Source organism: Aedes aegypti, chromosome 3 (genome assembly GCF_002204515.2).
Source record: "Aedes aegypti strain LVP_AGWG chromosome 3, AaegL5.0 Primary Assembly, whole genome shotgun sequence".
Classification (NCBI taxonomy): Eukaryota; Metazoa; Arthropoda; class Insecta; order Diptera; family Culicidae; genus Aedes; species Aedes aegypti.
In genome coordinates, this window is record NC_035109.1 from 340,052,493 (window position 1) to 340,072,201 (window position 19,709).

The 19,709-nt window shown below is 36.5% G+C and overlaps 1 protein-coding gene across 5 annotated transcripts in view; it reads right to left on the reverse strand.

Moving 5' to 3' along the window:
* LOC5577744 (SLIT-ROBO Rho GTPase-activating protein 1) overlaps positions 1-19,709 on the reverse strand; it is a 307,496-nt gene that overhangs the window by 230,243 nt on the left and 57,544 nt on the right. The gene's annotated exons all lie outside the window — the stretch shown is intronic.

Below are 19,709 nucleotides of genomic sequence, written 5' to 3' on the forward strand. Positions count from 1 at the left end.
ATAAACAATAACAAATTTTGAACTTGAAATCACACACAGGGCACAGTGGCGCCGGGCCGGACAAAATTTAAAAAAAACTAAGTTCTTAAAACTGCCTGTTTTATTTTAATTGATTTCTTTAGTGTTTTCCCTCAAAATATAAGATTTACTGTGTTTATTTTTTTTTATTCTTGGTATCATATTAAGTGGTTCACCATCACCAATTACAGTATATCTTGCTACCTTCAAACAGCTGTATCTTTATGAAATCTTAATAAACTTAATCTCAAATAGAGCCTTTGAAAACGATGTTCCAATCCTTATATGTGATGATAGTCGTACAATTTTTAACAATTTGCATCTTTAATTGTTAAAAAATCATCAAGGAATCAGGAGTTGAATTGAAGTTTTTAAAAATGATCAAGGCCCTACTCGTATACTTTGAAGTGATGCGGAAAAATGAGTCACTCGCAGTGCTGTAAACATTCGACACTTTGCGCGACGTTAGTTTGGTTGCTATGATCAGCAGTCAATTCATTTTTCTGCATTCATTCGCTACCGTCACCTCTCCACACTTCATGAACGGTAGAATTAACATCGAGAAACACAAAACACTGTCAATTGAATGTCGTCTGAGACGATGACATTTGCTCAAATCATAAGTTTTGCATAGAATTCAGGCATTTCGGATTAAAAACACCATGAATAGTTTGATTTTGCTTGTTATGTCGAATATGACACACTAGGGCGATTCAAATTTTATAAAAGATTGAAATTCCAATCTCCCATATCCCATATTACCATCCTCACCATAAAAATAGTGTTCTGTGAAATTTTCAGCTATCTAGGTGGCGATTTAAAGGTGTCCCATAGACAATTTAGGTTTATATGGAAAAAACTATGGAGAAATTTTGAGAAATGTTCCAAACACGCTTGTACTATAATGTAAGTAGAAACTTATCACCCCCTATTAAAAAATCATTCTTCAAAGCTTAATGAAGGATGTTGCTGAAGAACCAAATCCCTTTTAAGCTAATTTTGTTTGGGATTTGTGTACATTTTTGCAGAGCTTTATTCCCATATTAAGCTAAATAATAGCAAACAAACTCATGAATATCTCTTCTGCTATCCCTCGGATTGAATTCCCCTCTTTAGAAAATTTCTTTTTTATGGTTCGAAGAATGAGTTTTTACTTTGGGATAATAAGTTTGTACTTACATTACAGTACTAGCTGGAATATATCTCAAAATTTCGTTATAGTAATTTCCATATAAACTTACATTGTCGTTGGGCCACCTTTAAATCACCACCTAGAAAGCTAAAAATTTCGCAGAGCACTATTTTTATGGTAAGGAAGGTAAGGATCATATGGGAGATAAGATTTTCAAACATTTTTAAATTTTAAACCGCCCTAATGACACACATACAGTGAAAGCAGCGCCTATTACGAAGAATGACAGAAGCAAACAAATCTGTAACGTTTCCTAGCGAAGCAGAGGCATTCAATTGACATTTTTCTTTCCGACATTCATTTGATCGCTCCTGTTGTGAGTTTGTAAGGTAAGCACTGCCGAATATCAGCGAAAACGTGTCGACTACCGTAATTGCTTACAACACTGGTCACTCGCTACTAGATAGCAAATCAACCATACTTTCGAATGCGCTTTTTGCTTGTCCATTTTTGTCTCGAGAGGAGAAAATTTAACATTTGTGTGTTGCTATACACGTCACAATTCTTCTGAAACACTTGCTAATCTACCATAAGACAGTTAAACTTGTATCACTGCTTTCATTATGTTTTCAATTTTCTTTTGTACACATATCATTTATATTTTTTGCAATTTCTCATCGTAATAAACTGTTTTTCATCATGCCAATATGCCATAAAACGGCCTACTTTCCTGCACTGAAGTATGCAGTGCGGGAATAGTCATTACGCAACTGAAACCAGTGCTGTAATGATTCGTTACGCAACGCTTCCTCATTTCACAACTGTTTTGAGTTGCGTAATGAATCATAACACAACAATGTTTCAGAAATTGTAAAATAATGGTGTATGCATTCCGATATAATTTTTGATACCTCAAGTGGTCTTCTACGAAATTGCAAAAAATGTTGCACGTAACTCGTTGCAGAACTCGATTTATACAGCACTCGTCGTAATAATCGATAAATTTACGACTCATGCTGTAAAAATCATCATTCTGCAACTTTTTCCGTAAACAACTATTATGTTATACAGCCAACTCTCCATAACTCGATATTGATGAGACCATCGAGGTATATAACACAAAACTAGTGCAACTGCGATCCAAGGGGCCATCGAGGTAGCCATGAAAACCAACTTTTATTATAGTATTCTAACTCGATTATTATTGAAATTAGAATTGATTGGTTCTACGACGGCTTAAAACATTTGGTAAAGTTAGTAACTCATCGTTACTAATTGATATGTGGCACTTTAGAGAGTTTGTCCGACCTTTGTATGTATGCGCGCCACTGTAAGACTATCTAACGCGAATTCTACATTGAATAATGTGGCTTTGCCACATTGTGGTGAGATGACGGTCCCCGGCTCTGAGCTGTTTATTTTCGCAGTGATGGTCCAGAAAAAAGGAAGATTTCTTTTCGGCTTTTCTGCCTACTCGAACTGATGACTAATGAGAAATTAAGAAATGCGCCTTTTTGTGCAGGGCAATGAGTTTCCAATTCGCGGAAAAGCCCTGGTCTGGTTGTCTGGTTTTCATCGTTTTGCGCGCAACGGTCGAGGAGTGGCCGCCGCCAATCGGCAGTGTGAAGTCTGTACGCGTGGTAGATATAATAACAAACAATTATCTCGTGGCCTGCGGTTTTGATGGTGGATCGTGACTTGGGTTTGCACATGTGGGAAAAGGATTGCGAAACTGATTTTATATCATCTACGAGATTAATTTTTATTATCTTGCATGAAAGGAACCATTATTAGATAATAGATTTAGATAGCTCGTTCTCATGGGTATGTTTTTAATGATTTTATCGCCATTATTATTCTTTTAGATGTGGTGCTATGGAAACATTACACGTTGTTATATATTAAAAAATTAAAATTATAAATCTAACGTTATCGAAAACATTATCTACCTGTATAGAAATAACTTACACTATCTTAGAAATTTCATTGCAGATTTAGCGTTTTCCGAAAAAATGGTCAAGAATACATTCAAATTTATTTACCTGTGCAAAAGCCAACTTAAACAATGTTACAAAGGACCAGTCTCGGCAGGGCTAATCCTCTGCAGCCAATTCTTGGTCAGCGCGCTATAGGCGCTGCAATTCTAACACAATGTTAATGACAGACGTAGTTACTGAATTCCAGCGCTCGGCATCCGCACACATTCTCTCTCTTATATTGTCGGGAAACGTGTCCCCTCCGCATGTAGCGGGCATTTGACCGCTCGCAACAATGAAACGGGGACAATCGAACCCGACATGCTCCGCTGTTTTCTCCACACCAGCACAATTGGGACACGCAGGAGATTCTGAGTGCCCAAACCTATGCAGGTTACGTCTATAGCAACCATGTCCTGACAAAAACTGCGTCAGGTGGAAGTTCACTACCCCATGGTTTCTTCCATACCAATCTAACACATTTGGTATTAGTCGATGGGTCCATCTACCCTTAGTGGAGTTATCCCATTTCTGCTGCTGATTTCTGAGCGTTGCCTCTTTACACGTGTCGCGGACTCCTCTGGTACCTCTTTGGTTGAAGCATTGAACATCTTCCTTGATGATTAGCCCGATGAGCGTCATCCCCGCTTTAGGTTTCTGTTCGTTCTAAGCGCTTTTGACCAGATTGGTCCTCCATACCTTAGCAGGATAGCGCCACGCTTGCCAGTAGCTAGCGTTTGCTGGCAATTACAGCAGAGCTATTATCCTCGAAAGCGCCGCTATAACCGTAGATGCCTTCCTACAGGCATATTCAACTTGGTTAGCGAAGCTGAGTTTGTCATAGATCATTACCCCAAGATACCTAAGGGATCGCTTGGACTCTATGGTGCAATCACCTACCGAGATAAGCGCCCGTTGCAACGGTTGCCGCGTCGCTCGGACTTGCGGTTGTTGACCACCACCACCTCAGTCTTGTGACGGGCCAGTCCTAGTTTCCCAGACTTCATCCATTTCTCAACTATGCAGATAGAGTGCGCTGCTGTCAACTGTACTTCCTCCATCGATTCGCCATAGACAACTAGGGTGATATCGTCGGCGAAGCTAACAATCTTAAACACCCGTCGGAAGGGGCAGCCTCACTACGCCATCGTTAATCGCATTCCATAACTGCGGGTCCAGGATTAAACCTTGAGGTACTCCTGCGGTAATTCGAACGCTTTTCTGCCCCTTCTCTGTGTCATACAGTAGAATCCTAGCATCAAAATAACTTTTTAGAAGCTTACACAACTGCACCGGTACCTTGAGGTGGTGAAGTGCGTGAGCTATATCGCTTCCCAGCTTGCGCTGTTGAACGCATTCTTCACACTCAGAGTGACAACCGCGCAGTAACGGATGCCACTCCTTTATGCTCGATGCCACCTCAGCTGTCTGAACAACCATCTGGAAAGCGTCCAGAGTAGATTTACCTTTCCTGAATTTAAACGCACCTTCCGTATACGGTACTAGCAACCTCTCCAATAACTTGCCCGTCGTATTTAGTAGACAGATAGGTCTATACGCCAACGGATCTCCTGGTGGTTTCCCCGCCTTTGGTAGTAGCACCATTTTTTGTCCTCAGTTGCAATTCTCAGCTATTAACCGTGGAAGTGCTCTCAGAGCACTAACTATATCAGCTCTGTCTGGCGAAGCGAAAGACAAATATAAGAAAAACATGCTTCTGAGGATTTGCCATTAATTTGAATATTTCAGAAGAGATTTAGAGCCCGGATCCGATTGTGAGATTTTATTTTTCTAATTCAGAAAACCGTTTTTAATTACTTTCTGCAGATTCTGCCATACAATTTTTATAGCAGGATCACGAGTAAGTATAAAAATATACATAACGTTTTTATTATTTGTATTGTCAAGCTTAAGATTGTTATCGTTGTCTATAACAATGCATTTCACTTCGCAACAAATAACAGCGAAGGTCCAACTAATAATTCTACAGATAAAGCGCGCAAATTGTTTCGAAAAATAGCTTGAAATATCCTAAAGTTCATTTCAATTGAGTCAGGTACCAAAAATTATTACACTTGACAGTTAAAGTTAGCCATAACACTAGACACAAAACGAACGTATCATTTTTCCCCTGAAGAAGACGCCATACTAGCGTCGAAACGTCGGGTTAAATAATAAAACTCGTTTTTAACAAAAAAGACTGCATTGCCGATATTTCATCAATCGGTTTTTCTCTAAGAATTCCTCCAGGAGTTACACTAGGATAAACTCTTCAAAGATTACTCAAGATATTTTTCTTGTGAATTCTTCATTATTTCCTCCGAAGATTTCTCTCCGGATACATACAAAGATATCCCCAAGTAATCCGCTCGAGGTTCGGCCAGGAATTATTCCGGATATTTCATCCCAAATTCCTCCACGGATCGCTTTAGGGATTCTATCGAGAATTCTACAACCCACGAGTTCTTCAAGGGATTGCAAGAAATTCCGCCAGAAATACTCCCTGAGTAACATTCAGGGAAATCGTTGCATTACACACTCCAAGGATTTCTCCAGATAATTCTCTAGGAATTTTTTCAGCAATTCGTTCACGACCTCGAAAAATCCTCCCGGGGATTTCTCCAAGAGTCCATCTTTAAATTCCTCCAGATATTCTCCAATGAATTCTTACAGTAATTTCAACAGAAATTATCCTAAGAATTTCTCTAGGGATTACACTAGGAATATCTCTACAAAAATTCCTCCAGTAAAATCTCTGCATAAATTCCTTTTGAAAATCTCTTCATGGACATCTCCAGAAATTTCTCCCTGAATTCCTTTAAGGGTTATTCCAAAGATTTCTCCGGAAAAATCTTTACAGGGGTTTTTCAGGGGTTTTTCAGGGATTTATCTACGGATTCTAACAGCAAAACATATACAGTGATTCTTTCTGGGATAGCTCCAAGGATTCTTCCAGAGATGCCTCCAAGTGTCTTTCATTAATTAACCCTCTAATACCCAAATTTTTATTTTCTATCGAAATATCATTTTTCGTTATCTAAAATCGTTCTAAACACGTTTTGGGAATCCCTGAGAGGATTGCTGAAGGAAACTTTTGAAGAAACCCTATAAGAATTTATGAAGTTATTTCTTGTAGAATCCCTAGATGAATTTCTGGTAAAATCTCCGGAAGAATTCCTAATAGAATTCTTTTCGAAAATCTCAGGAACTATTCCTACAGGAATCCTGAGGAAATGAAGGAGAAATATTTGAAGAAATCCTTGAATAAATTGAAAATCTCTGCAATATTTCCTGGAAAAGTTCCCTGAGAAAACCCAGTAAAGATTTTACTGGAGGAATCACTGATGGCATTCCGGCAGAAACGCTAGCGGAAATATCCCTGCAAAAAATCCTGGAATAATCCTTAGAGAAACCTCCGTAGGAAATCCTGGCAAAAACCGAATGGTTTTTTTTTTTAATTTCGCCGTAACGCTTTGCTTTGAAGTCGCTGACTCTAACCACTCGGCTAAGGAAGCCCCATTAAGGTTTCACAGTCATTTCGTATATTGAAAAGGCCTCTGCAAAAAGTGTCTGAGGAGCCGGCCTTCTGATATTTACCACAGAAATACCCAAAGTTCCAAAAATTTTGGTTTCAAATGATGATAAGAGTTCCAAGCGACCGATATTGAATCGATAAACAAAAATTTTTGGATCTCTTTTGAGTTTCGATCAATTTTACGCCAACTTATACTGTTACAGCCATAGTTGCGAATCATAACCAAAAGTAGGTAAATTTCGAGGATTTTTCGTTGGTAAAGAAAAATTGAAATTGAAATTATGCTCACCCATAGCAACATTGTCATATATAGAAAGAATATAGCAAGGAGAATTCACTGTTTAACGTTGGAGACAATAGAGATTGGCTTAACCATTGATTCTACCACAACGAAACATATGGTTGCAGGTAGGGATAGATATAGATCTTAAAGGCAAAAGTTTGTTTCAAACACATAAATCACCAGGAATTTTGAAAACTTTGGATTGAATATCGACATTTTTGTCGAGATTTGTGCAAAAATTCGGAATGTTCAAAAATATAAAACTTCAAGCTAAGCTTTCGTGTTTTTTACAAAATTCAAAGTAAAGAACTCCTATATCAAATCAAATTAAAAACACTGCATACAAAACTTTTAATTATTGTTGGAGTGAGTGAAATTTCGAGTTTTTAATGTTTTTAGAAGGAGACTCTTAATACTATACACAAAAGAATTAAATTTGAAAACAAACATTAAGCTTCAATCTTATATTTGATTCTGTGTTATACTGTCCATAAAAGCATAACTGTCCCATATTGATTTTCGAGCCAACACATTTTTTCGTCGTAATATCCATATTTCGATGTGTATTTTATTGTGTAGTCTCTATATGAACTTTGAACCCAAATAACAACTGAAAAACATGAATTGTGTTCAAGTTTATATTTTTCGTTGATCAATAAAAGCAAAATGAGTTATCTGTGTGGTTCTATTAAATGAATTTGGTATGTAGAAATGTACTAGAAAATTATGAATATTTGTATGAGAAGACAAACTTCAAACTTTGAGTGCCATATTTTCAATGCCTACTTTTTCCATATGGGACAGTTATGCCTTTATGGGCAGTATAGCAATTGCACATGGTAATTGTCATATATTCGAAAAAAAAACGAGTGCACTACAATGCCAGTCAGACGAAGAATAATTAATCTCTATTTCAAGGTCCTCAAACTGGTTAAAGAATGGTAGTAGAAAGGGTTCGTTCCCTACATTCAGCTACACTCCTAAATGTAGCTATTCTACTTGTATTTGACGATATATCATGTAAGACACTCAGCATTGTAGTTATTGCACCGAGAATTGCATGTTCAACGACAAATTAAAAACTCATCTCCGATGAATTATCATTATAAAGATCTTGCCAAATGGTACCATCATTGCAATGGCTTGTCCTGTCATGCCAATTTCACCGGGGCCATACTCAGTGCATGTGTGGGTCGTAAAAACTGAGCCGTCTAGTTCGTTGTTCTTTTGCTTTTACGCTGCCTGCCTTTGCGGTCAATTCATTGGATGTTGTACTAAAAGTGGCCCGTATATCACCGATCATTTGACTTTTTGAACGGTTGTTTTATTATTAGATAGATGGTCCTTGCTGTTGTAGCTAATGGCAATTCATTTTGCAGGGTGTGTCTGTTTCCTCGTATATGCACTCTCCAGTCATGAGCTCTCGATCCAGGTCCAGTTTAGTCCAATGAAGACAAAAATTTGCATCACTTTAGTGGAGAGAGGGGCAATATGACCCGTCCAAGCAAATGGTGTAATGTACCGCAATTTATGAAGCGTTTTTTTTTTGTGTATTCACGTTATTGGATAGTTTATCCTTCTAGCCAATTGACAAAATGTTTGAACTGACATAATATTGAAATAAACATAATGAAACAAGCATTTGAAATGTGTTATGATTTTTTTGCCCCGAAGCTTTAAGGGGCAAAACGACTTTTAATATAAGTCATTCTTTGTGCTTTGAATGAAATATGAAGTAGGTAGGTACGCTACGTTCCCTCGTTCTCTTCCACGGAGGAATGGAACGAAGGAGGCGCACGGTATTTAAGGAATCAATGCCAAATGAAAGGTGAGTGAAGGCTCAAATCTCGAGCATTTCAAATTAGGTTATTTTCTCAAATATGGAAAATCATCGTCTTATCCGATTCAGTTTCAACTACTTAAAACAAAACTAAACTGCACAACATTGGATTTACTTACAGCTATTGCAAACATGTCAAAAATATGATAAAATAACGCGAAGGCGTTTTGCCCCATGGGGCATTTTGGGGCTTGTTCCCCTAATACCGAGCGCTTCTGGCCATATGTCTTACGTTTCCCTCTCGTAAGATGCTGTTGTCTTGGCTGTTCGGGTCGCCTTATTCCCCATTAGTCATATGGGTGTCAGCAGCAGTAGTGTTGGATTGGAGTTGCATTCTTGCATATCATCATCGATTGTGTTGTTCACAAAGGAGCATATGGTTTTTATGCGGTTGCATTGCGTCAGGTCTATTTTAGAATGCGTGTTCGAGTGTCAAGAATAAATGTGGCACGAGCATACCATTCGGGCTCGGATGAAGATAAGGCATGGAGCGCAAACGTCAATGTAAAAGGGGTCACCAGTTACTGCGAGCGGGTTGTCCCATTAAGAAGATTGCAAATACTTGTTTGAAACGATTTTGAAGAGTCATTGAACTCTTACAATCTGGATTCAAATGTCATTTCAGTCATTTATTTGTTGCAGAATTCAACAATGATTCCGATTGGTAGTCAACATAACAAGCATTTAAAGAAGACGAACATTCTTTGTTTTATCAAAAGGTATCCAACAAGAACATTAGACATAAACAAATAAATCGATATTCTTATGGAAAGTAGTAAATGAGCAATATAATAAAAAATTATGCTGAAAAACAAAAATTAAAATAAGCAATAAAAGTAAAAAAAATCCCGATTGTTGCTTTTTGTATTAAGTACAATCTTTCATATTTTTTTCTTCAGAAAATGTGTAATATTGTAAAGCTTAAGGTTTTCCTAAAAGTATTATGATCTTAAATGTTTTTTTTTTGGGAGTTTTGTATTGCTCATTCTCGTGATTTTTCGGCACCAAATATATTCTTGAATGCTGTCCTGTGTTTTTTTTCTTACTAATATATAATCAATTATTCGCTTTATTTCATTGGCTGTTTTAGTTATGGTTATACTTTCCTAAAGCATGATAATATTTTCCCCAATACCGATTCTATCTGTCTAGACAACCAATTAGAGCACCATAGAAAGGGATTCTATCTCGCACCCAGAAACCCCATTTCATGCCCAGTTTAATTACATGTAAACTGAAACCTTTCCTGCTATGGCCATCCATCCCCAGCTTCAACATCTATCATAAATGTAACTTTTAACAACGGATCGACCACAACGGATCTTCCCTCATCCGGAGATTAGCCCCGGCAGCAACAAATTGATTATATTTTACGGCGACCACAAAACCTATCCATCGTGTCAACTAGGTTCAAACGTGTTGCTACATCGAACAAGTATCAGCATCCAGCTTTCTCCTTCCTAAACGCCCTGAAAGGAAACACCGATGATTATCACCATCAGCGAAGGGAAAGATAGGGACTGTATTCTATTTCGCCATCAGCAAATAACTTTTGATGAGAAGATATGTTGTAACACGCTTGTTCAGTAATATGAGCGGATTTGCTCCAATTAGTGATCTCCCGGTCCCTATTGAAGAAGCAATGGCAGACGGTCGCCGTGTTGATGTCGGTTTTGATTTACATATTTCAACGGACCCGGGGGCCCAGATAGCTGTAGTGGTAAACGCGCAGCTATTCGGCAAGACTGAGCTGAGGGTTGTGGGTTCGAATCCCAATGGTATTAGAAATTTTCTCAACTTCCCAGGGCATAGGGTATATTTGTATACGCCACACAATATACGAATGCAAAATTAGTCAATTGGCAAAGAAATTTCTCAGTTAAGGTGAAGATGACCCAAAGCCAAAGTTCAAATTTTCAAGATCTGGATCTGGAGAACGAAACATCCGTTTGAGCTGAAAACCTAACCGATTGGTCACCACCAGCTAGTTCACCAGATCCGTGCTCTTGAAAATTTGAAATTTGGCTATTCACCTTAACTCAGTTAAGAACACTAAACTGAGAAGCAGGCTCTATCTCAATTGGTAAGTAATGCCAGAAAGAAGGAGAAGAATTCCAACAAGCAAATGTGGCTGTTTCGTTTGGTGGTTCAGTTGGAGATATTGAATTCAATCTCTCGACCATAGAGCGGAGGGCTTTGTGGGATTCGAACTAGCATTTCGAGAATATCGATGGAGATTGATTATTGATGGTGTGGCTTTGGGGGACAACGAGAACGTGTTAGTCACTGTTAAGAACGTTTGTGGTTTTAGTTTGGGTTTTGTGTGGATTAGAAATTAATTTTCGTGAGAATGCGAGAACTATTGAACACAATAGATAAGGGGCGACATTTACCATCCCTTGAGTGCATATTAAAGCTAGTATTACCATCGAATACCAAATCAATTTCAATCTAATGCCACATCATTTAATGATCTTAAAGCTATGCTACTCCGCAAAGAATGGCTTCTAACAAGAAACTTTTGTTAAGATGCGGCAATGAGTCTCGTAAAAATATTTAAAACACCGTCATCAAAATTACCAGGTTTGTGTCAAAGATTTTGCTACTTAAATTTGGAAGTAATTTGATCACCATTAGAGAGTCTTTAGCGATCGCTTCATATTGTTTTAGGATTTTTTCTGCTTTCAGAGACTTGTTCGTGATTTCATTCCAAGTTCCCTATGAAATGTCATCTAAAATTTATAAAATGATTTAAACTAATTCTTCGTATTATTGTTACTTTTGAAATTGCAACTGATTTTTTTTTTTCTGATATTCTGCAATAGTTCCGTCATGTACCATTGAGTTTTTTTTAATTAACAATAATCTGAATTAATCTGAAACTCATAAGAATATTTATCCAAAGATACCTTTGAGAACTTTTCAATGAATTTGATCCATAATTTTATCTTGTCGGATTTCCTACAGGAACAGGGATTTCACTAAGGACACCTTCAAGTAGGGACTTATTTTTAAAACATACTCTTTAAAATTTCTATTTGGGACTCCTTAGCATTTTTAAGAGTTCCTAGTGATTTCTTTCAAGCATCCCTTTCCGGGGTCTTCCACACCGGATTTTCTCAGAAAGTTCACAGAACATTCAAAAGAATCCCAGCATTCCCGTAAGAATTCCAAAGTATTTCCAAATAATTTGCTCACTATTTTCGTGGTATAAGCACAGCATTTGCACAGTGTTTCAACATTATTTTCATAGGATTTCCACAATAACAGCCCAAAATACTCACAGGTATCCTAGGATTCCCATTTGACCAGATTCCTCACTGGAATAACAGAATCCTTTTTGGAATTCCTGTATCCACACTGGAATCTGAAAATCTACATTAGAAATGCAATATCCATAATGTAATTTCAGAATCCACACTGGAATCCAAGGATCTACACTGGAACCTTAAAATCTCCACTGGTATCCCAATATTTATATCCTAGGACACACACCAGCAATTCTAGGATCCACAATAGAATCCCAAGGATTCATTTTGGTAACCAAGGACCCATTTTCCAATCCCAAGATCCACACTTAAATCACAAGATTTACACTGGAATCCCAAGGTCCCTACTGGAATCTCAAGATCCTCACTGAAATCTCAGGTTTATCACTGTAATTCTACGACCCACGTTACAATCTTAAGATACAACCTGGAATACTAGGATTCACACTAGAATCGCAATATCCACACTGGAATCCAATGATCCACACTGGAATTCCAAGATCCACACTGACACAACAGTCCCAGGATCCGCTCTGAACTACAACAAGCCACACAGGGATCCTAATATCTACATAAGAAGCCAAGGATCTACGATGCAGTAATTGTTGTCTTACTGCATCGTAGATCCTTGGCACGAGAATTCCAAGATCCACACTGAATTTCAAGGATACAGACTGAAACACCCGAAATCTCAGAATCCATACTGGATTCCCAGCATTCCCACTGAATTCTCAGAATCCATATTAGATTCCCAGAATCCTTATTGAATTCCCAGGATCCACACTGAAATCCCAGGATTCCCTATGGAATCCAAAGATCCACACTGGAATTCCATAATTCACACTGGAATCCTAGGATCCATACTGAAATCACAGTATTTACACTGGCACCAGAGGATTCACAAATTCCAGAAAAAAAAAATAGAATTCACATTGGAAACCCAGCATCCAGACTGGAATCCCGGGATCCACACTGGATCCCAAAATGCATACTGGAAAACCAGAATCCACACTAAAATAATGAAATCCACACTAGAATCCCAGGATGGATACTAAAATCCCAGGATCCAGACTGGAGTCTCAGGATCCACACTGGAGTCCCAGAACCCACAATGGATTTCCAGGATCCAAACTGGAATCCCAGTATCCACACTGGAAACCCAAGAATTAGACTAAAATACAAGGATCCATACTAGAATCCAGGGATCCACACTGGGAATCCAAAACCCTCATTGGTATCTCAAAAACTTAGGATCAACACTGGAATTCCAGAATTCACCTTGCAAACCAAGGGCCTATGTTCCAATTACAGAATCCACATTGAAATGGAGTTCCAAGATACACACTGGAGTCCCAGGATACACACATAACAATGTGTGGGATGCACAATGAATTTCCAGGATTCACATTGAAATCCTAATATCCACACTGCAATCCCAGGACCCCCACTGGAAACCTAAGATCCATACTGGAATTCAAGGATCTATACAGGAATCCCAGGATCCACACCACGATCTACGCTACAAACTTAAAATCCACATTGCAATCCCAGAATCCACACTGCAAACCCAGAATCCACAATGGTGTCTCAAAATCCACATTGGCTTTATAGGATCCATATGGAAGTTCTAGAACCAGAATTCACACTGTAATGTCTAAATCCACACTGATATCCTAGGATCCACACTGAAATACCAGAATTCACAAAGGAATCCTAGGTTCAACACTGGAATTCTAGCATCCACACTGGAATCCCAACATTTTCACTGTAACACCAATATCTACACTGTAGTATCAGGATCCACACTAGAATTGCAGAAATTGTGCTGGAACACAAGGAATCACGCTGGAATCCCTAAATCCACACTGGTATACCACGCTCCACATTGAAGACGCAAGAACAATATTGAAATACCAGCATCTACACTGGAATCCCAGGATCTATTAGGGATACCAGAATCAATTCTATAATAGTTCAGGAATCTCTAATTTATAAACCACACTTATAGTAAAATAAGGCGAGCGTGGTGAAACCGATAAGAGCTGCTGATAACTTGGAAACAATTTCTGGCCCATAGTGAGGCAAAGGTTCGACATATGTATAAACTCACGGAAAAAATTGCAAATTGTCTAAAATCCACATATTATCTTCAAATTTTGCAAAATTTGCCTGATCGCCCAAATTGTCACCAAAATTTAACATTTCCACTTAGTTTAGCGAAAAACTGCTATTTTTGTGTATATTACAATTAACCCTGTTTTAAGCAATTTTTTGATGAAAATTTAGTGTGTATTTTCGGCAAAATTAAGTTTACGGCTGGTATAAAGTATGCCTGTCATGAAAGTATCGGTATTTTGTGTTTTAGCCAGCGAGCCCAATATGTTGAAGGTTCACTGTATGGTATTTGTTTTGTTTCAACTGCTATTGTTTTCCTGGAAACTTTGATTATACCACTAAGGTCGAACTTTTGCCCCACTTTACTCAAAACTTTTTTTGTCATAAGTGACTATCTCGGGGATGGGATTCGATTCCAGGTCCTGGGCATGAGAGGCGTGAGTTCTAACCACTATACCAGGCTCGTCCCCATGGAAAGAAACTTTTGCCCCACTTTACTCTACTTCAAAAACCTGGAGTGAATTACTTCAAAGTATTCCTGCCATCTGTGGAAATTTCTTCAGGTGGTAGCATTCAACGATTCCATCATCGATTTTTTCCAAGAATTCTTGCCAAGTAATTCTTAAAGAGATTTCAGAAATATTTTTTCGGGAATTAATTCTGTGGTTTTCCTACGATTTCATCATATTCGTTTTCGGCATTCTTCATTCCAAGAACTCAACCAGAAATTTATAAAACAATGCAAAAGGAATTACTAACAGACTATATTCATGAATACCTCTAAAAAAGCACCTAAAATTCCTTAGTGAATTACTGCCTTAAAATAAACCTCAATGTAATTTTTGATTAAATTTCCGTGAGTATTCTAGATGAATTTTCAAAACCCCGAGACACACCTTTTATTTTCAACTGATTGGTGCTCACAAACAAATAAGTTTGATGAATTTTCATCTTTTCTTTTGCCTCGGCTCCTACCCGGAAAGTAGTACCAGAACCAGGTTCCGGCTTTCACCCCTTGCAAGAAAATAAACCAAATGTTGTTGAGGGTTAATGAAATAAGAATTTTTTCTTGCGAAGAGGAACTCACAAAGGAATTAAGGTAGGTAGTATTTCAAAGAAGCTTCTAAGCAAATTCTAACCTAGTAGAAACGTTTTCGGCTACAAAACAAATCCACGCTAAGGAGTCTGGGTTGAATTCCAAGTCAGTCCATAATCTATGCGAGATTGAAATATACTTGGCTTCCCTGGGCACAGAGTATCAGCGTGAATGCTATACGATTTACGAATGCCAAAATTGAAACATTGACAATGAAAGCTGACAGTTAATAACAGTGGAAGTGTTCATAATAACACTAAACGAAGTCGAAATACTTGATGCATTGCAATAACAATCTTCAAAGAAAAACATCTGCGAGTATCTTTTTTGTAGAGTTAAAGAAATATTTCATGACAGAATTCAAGAAGAATTAACGGGATTACCGCCTAAAGAAATTTTTTCAGGATATCATTTGATTTCATATAAAGTTTATCTCGGAACTTCTCAAACCAGCAACTGTTTTTCGTGCGCAGCAACAACGTAAAATTAAATCAAATGGATTTGTTGTTTTCAAATTTAATTATTTATTAGTGTTTTCATATTGTAGAAGCATCTCATGGAAGTACAAATGAATTGGATCGCTGAAATACCAGGATTATGACGTCATCAACTGTATGAAATGCATTGGAATGTCGTTTCATTTTTTGTACAGTGATTAATGTATCATCAAAGTACATAACACCAAATTTGAAGTTTATTGGGGTTAAATTGCGATATTTATTCAATAAATAATTCGTACATATCCTGTTTTGACCATATTCACCCCGAACGACGGTTCTTAAAGTTTTTTTTTTAACGAAAACCGTAAAGAAAACAGACGGATTTTCTGCAAGGATTTTAACAAAGCTATTGTAGAAGTGCGACTCTTATTCGAAATGAGAGATTTTTCCTGGAATTTTTAGTAAAATATAGATATTTTTATTTGAGAGATTTGCAACCCACAGCTGAGTCATCTATTGATTTATAAAATTATAACTATGCCGAAATTACTTGCAATTTTGATATGAATTTGTAATTTTATAATAAATAAAATAACAATCTATATAAATAAAAATAGAGTGGTGTTTGTATGTCACGAAATGGCTCGAGAACGAGTCAACGAATTGACGCAAGTGTTTCACTGTTGCCCTTCACAAGGGATGCGACGTGTTCGTGCGAGGAAAAAGTTCAGGAAAGTCTCCGGAATAATGGGGAAAACGGGAGAAGACTATGGTCAGAGCCGTAGCGTGGCCTCGTGGCGCCCTTGGCGAACCTCCATTTCAGCGCCCCTTGGTAGAAACTTATCTAAACATATAATTAAAATTCTTTCTGAAATAATAGAGTGACATCTACAAGATTTATTATGAAAGTTATCAAAAGTATCATAAAAAGCTAACATATTTGTTTAAGTTCAGAAATTCTTGAGGAAATTTTCAGTTCATGTGGCTAAAGACATACTGTGGCTTCAAGATCTACTAGATGTTTAAAACCAAATTTAAAAAAAAATCTTCTAAACATTGGTAAACCATTCGTTTTAGGTAGTTTTTAAAATTTTTGCTCGAATGAACAAAAAGAATTAAAGTGCTTATGCTTAAAAACGAACTTGAAAGCCATGACTCCTTAAAAAGTTAAGAATGTTTCAGCAAAACATACTTAATAATTGTAATTGCAAAGGAAAAATAATGGAATTCTTCGAGTAGGGTGGTTTAGGTTTTTGAAAATTGAAATATGTTTCATTTTTCAGGAAATGCTAAGGGAAATAAAAAAAATCTAAGATTTCAAGGGAATTCGCGTAGATTCAGTCAAAATTTCCTCTAGAACTTTCATTGCACAATGAATGCATGCTTGGAACTAAATCATACATTTTGCCATTAATCAACGAAATAGTTTACTTAAGTATATCCAAGAATTTTCAACTAATTGTCTAGAAATTGGTGTTACAAATGAAATCATAATCTTTTTGTACAGCCAGTAATCAGAAGATGCAATATTTACGAACATTTCAAGACCTGTTTTTGAGAACGTTATAATTAAATTTTACTTGGCGGTGGCAGAGAAATTTTGTCAAGGATCATCAAATGTAATTAACCCATATATATTTTCGACAATATTACCTAAAACCACCAAATGAATGAGAAACTTTTAGAAAGGTGGTCGAATTTTGAAAACAATGTTGTCTAAATAGTTACAACCGTACTATTTACATCGAAAATCTTTGTAACACCTTCGTTTTTTGTTATAAAAATGTATTAAAGATTAAACAAAGTCTGCTGTGAGAATTTTTTAACAGGTTTAACTTTTTTTAATTCTGTGAAAAAGCAGTCGAGCAGTTTAAAATAATGATCAAAGTTATCGGTATCCTCTCCTTGATTTTATGAGAATCTTGTCCTATTTTCTATTGAGTTTCGTGGATCCCGCCCAGGAAAAAGTTATAAGGTTTGAATCATGTACAGTATTCAATGAAAATTTTATAATTCAGCTTGAGATTCAGTGAGATCGTGTTCGACGAATTTACTCTGTGTGCAGCAACCTTTATTTAAGCTCAATATAATTTAAATTTTACCTGTCAACTTCTCGTAGGTGGGGAAGTGTTTCTTGTGTTATAATAAAAAAAAAATCGAGTGATCGGAACATACACTCCAGACTTACATACAAATCTGAATAATAAAAATCTTTGTTTCTGCTAATTTACAAACTTAATTTAAGGACTGTTCATTTTATAAAGTGGACACCTTGTGCATGCTGTATCTTTTTAATTTATCAATGAAATTTCAATCGGTTTTCTGCACATCGTTTGACTAGTATTGTAAAATGTTGTGATAATAAAAATTCTCAAAAATTAATTAAATTTCACACGAATATGGAACAACGATTAGAACGGTCGGTTTTTGGAGGTTATCAAAATCAATGATTGTTAGAAATTGGCTGGAAAATTCGACAATTTATATTTTTTATTTTCAAAGAGGGCTTGTTCTTCGAAAGTATCATCAACTAGAAGCCTGATGGAAAAAATCAAGTTATTTTTGGAACAACAATTTTACAGATATAATAACATCATTTTCCCCCTATATTTTTAGAGAAAACCATTTTAAAATTGAAGGGGATCGGTATGAGTAGAATTTTTTGGTTAAAAGTACGTCCTGACGGAAGTCCTAATATAGTATTAATATGAAAAATGACTAACGCCTTCATAGAGTTACTTATTAAGTCCCCAGGTGACATTTAAAGCACAATAGATACACAAATGCTTTATTCTTAGAAGACCTTTCAAAGTACATTGACAATCATCAAAATTGGCAACACTGCTGTAATAAAATCGACTTCATTTTGCACCTTTTATTTTTGTAATATGTTATTCTGAGATTACCAATTGAAATTTTCGGAGTAAACCATTTACAATTTGCTGCAGATCGATAAATATGCGTACACGATTTTAAAAGTATGAGACTTTTTAGTAAAACTACCATAAACAGTAAAATTTGTGCTTAGGACTGTGCTGCCCATAACTGCATAACAGTCACATTCGACATTTTTGACAAATTAGAGTTAATACCACGGAGTGTCATCAAATGATTAATACTATCGATCAACTTACTTTAATCTGTGAGTTTGTTCTAGAAAATTCGAAAAAAATACCAAGTTGTTTTGTCACATTGGTAATTATAACCGCATAACAGTCACATTGAGATTATAAATGAGCCTCGTAATGTAATAGTAATGAAATTTCTATCGGAATTATTTTCTGACTATTCACGTAGTATGCGATATGAGTTGTACAAAATATCAGCCTCAAATAAGTACTTTTGCGTTCTTGGTAATTTTTAGAAATTTTAGTTTCCTCCCATACTGCCATAAAATGCACACTTGGTGTTCCATTTACTCAATGCCTACTTTTGTCGAATGTTACATATATGCAGTTATGGGCAGTGTGGTTTAAACGCACGATTTGGCTCTCGTTTGCACAAATATAGTTTATTTAGTAAACCAGACCAGTTTTGAACACGCTTTTTACATTCCTCTTTTACTGAGAGTGAAAGGATGGTGTATCAGCAAATTTGGCCATAAATGGGTGCATCACTAAAGTTACCTAATGTCAGAGAATGGTGGAATATAGTTGATTTTTTTAAAGCTATACCTTTTGTAGAATAGTAAAGGATACAAACATACAATATGTTCATAAAAATTAGGATTTTTGTTTTGCGAAAAATAATGTTAAACTTTGACGAACAGCTTTTCTTAGGAGTTCTTGGAAAAAATATTTGGCTCTTCAACCAAAAGCATTTTCTAAGATCTTATATTTTAATAGTATTGTAGAATAATAGTTGAACGATGCACAGAAAACCGATTACGATTTTATCAATAAATAAAAAAGATATAGCAAAAACAAAGTGTCCACTTTATAAAATGAACAGTCCTTATGTGTAATTGTTTAAACTTCAAAAAAAAACTTTGAAAGTGCTTGTTGC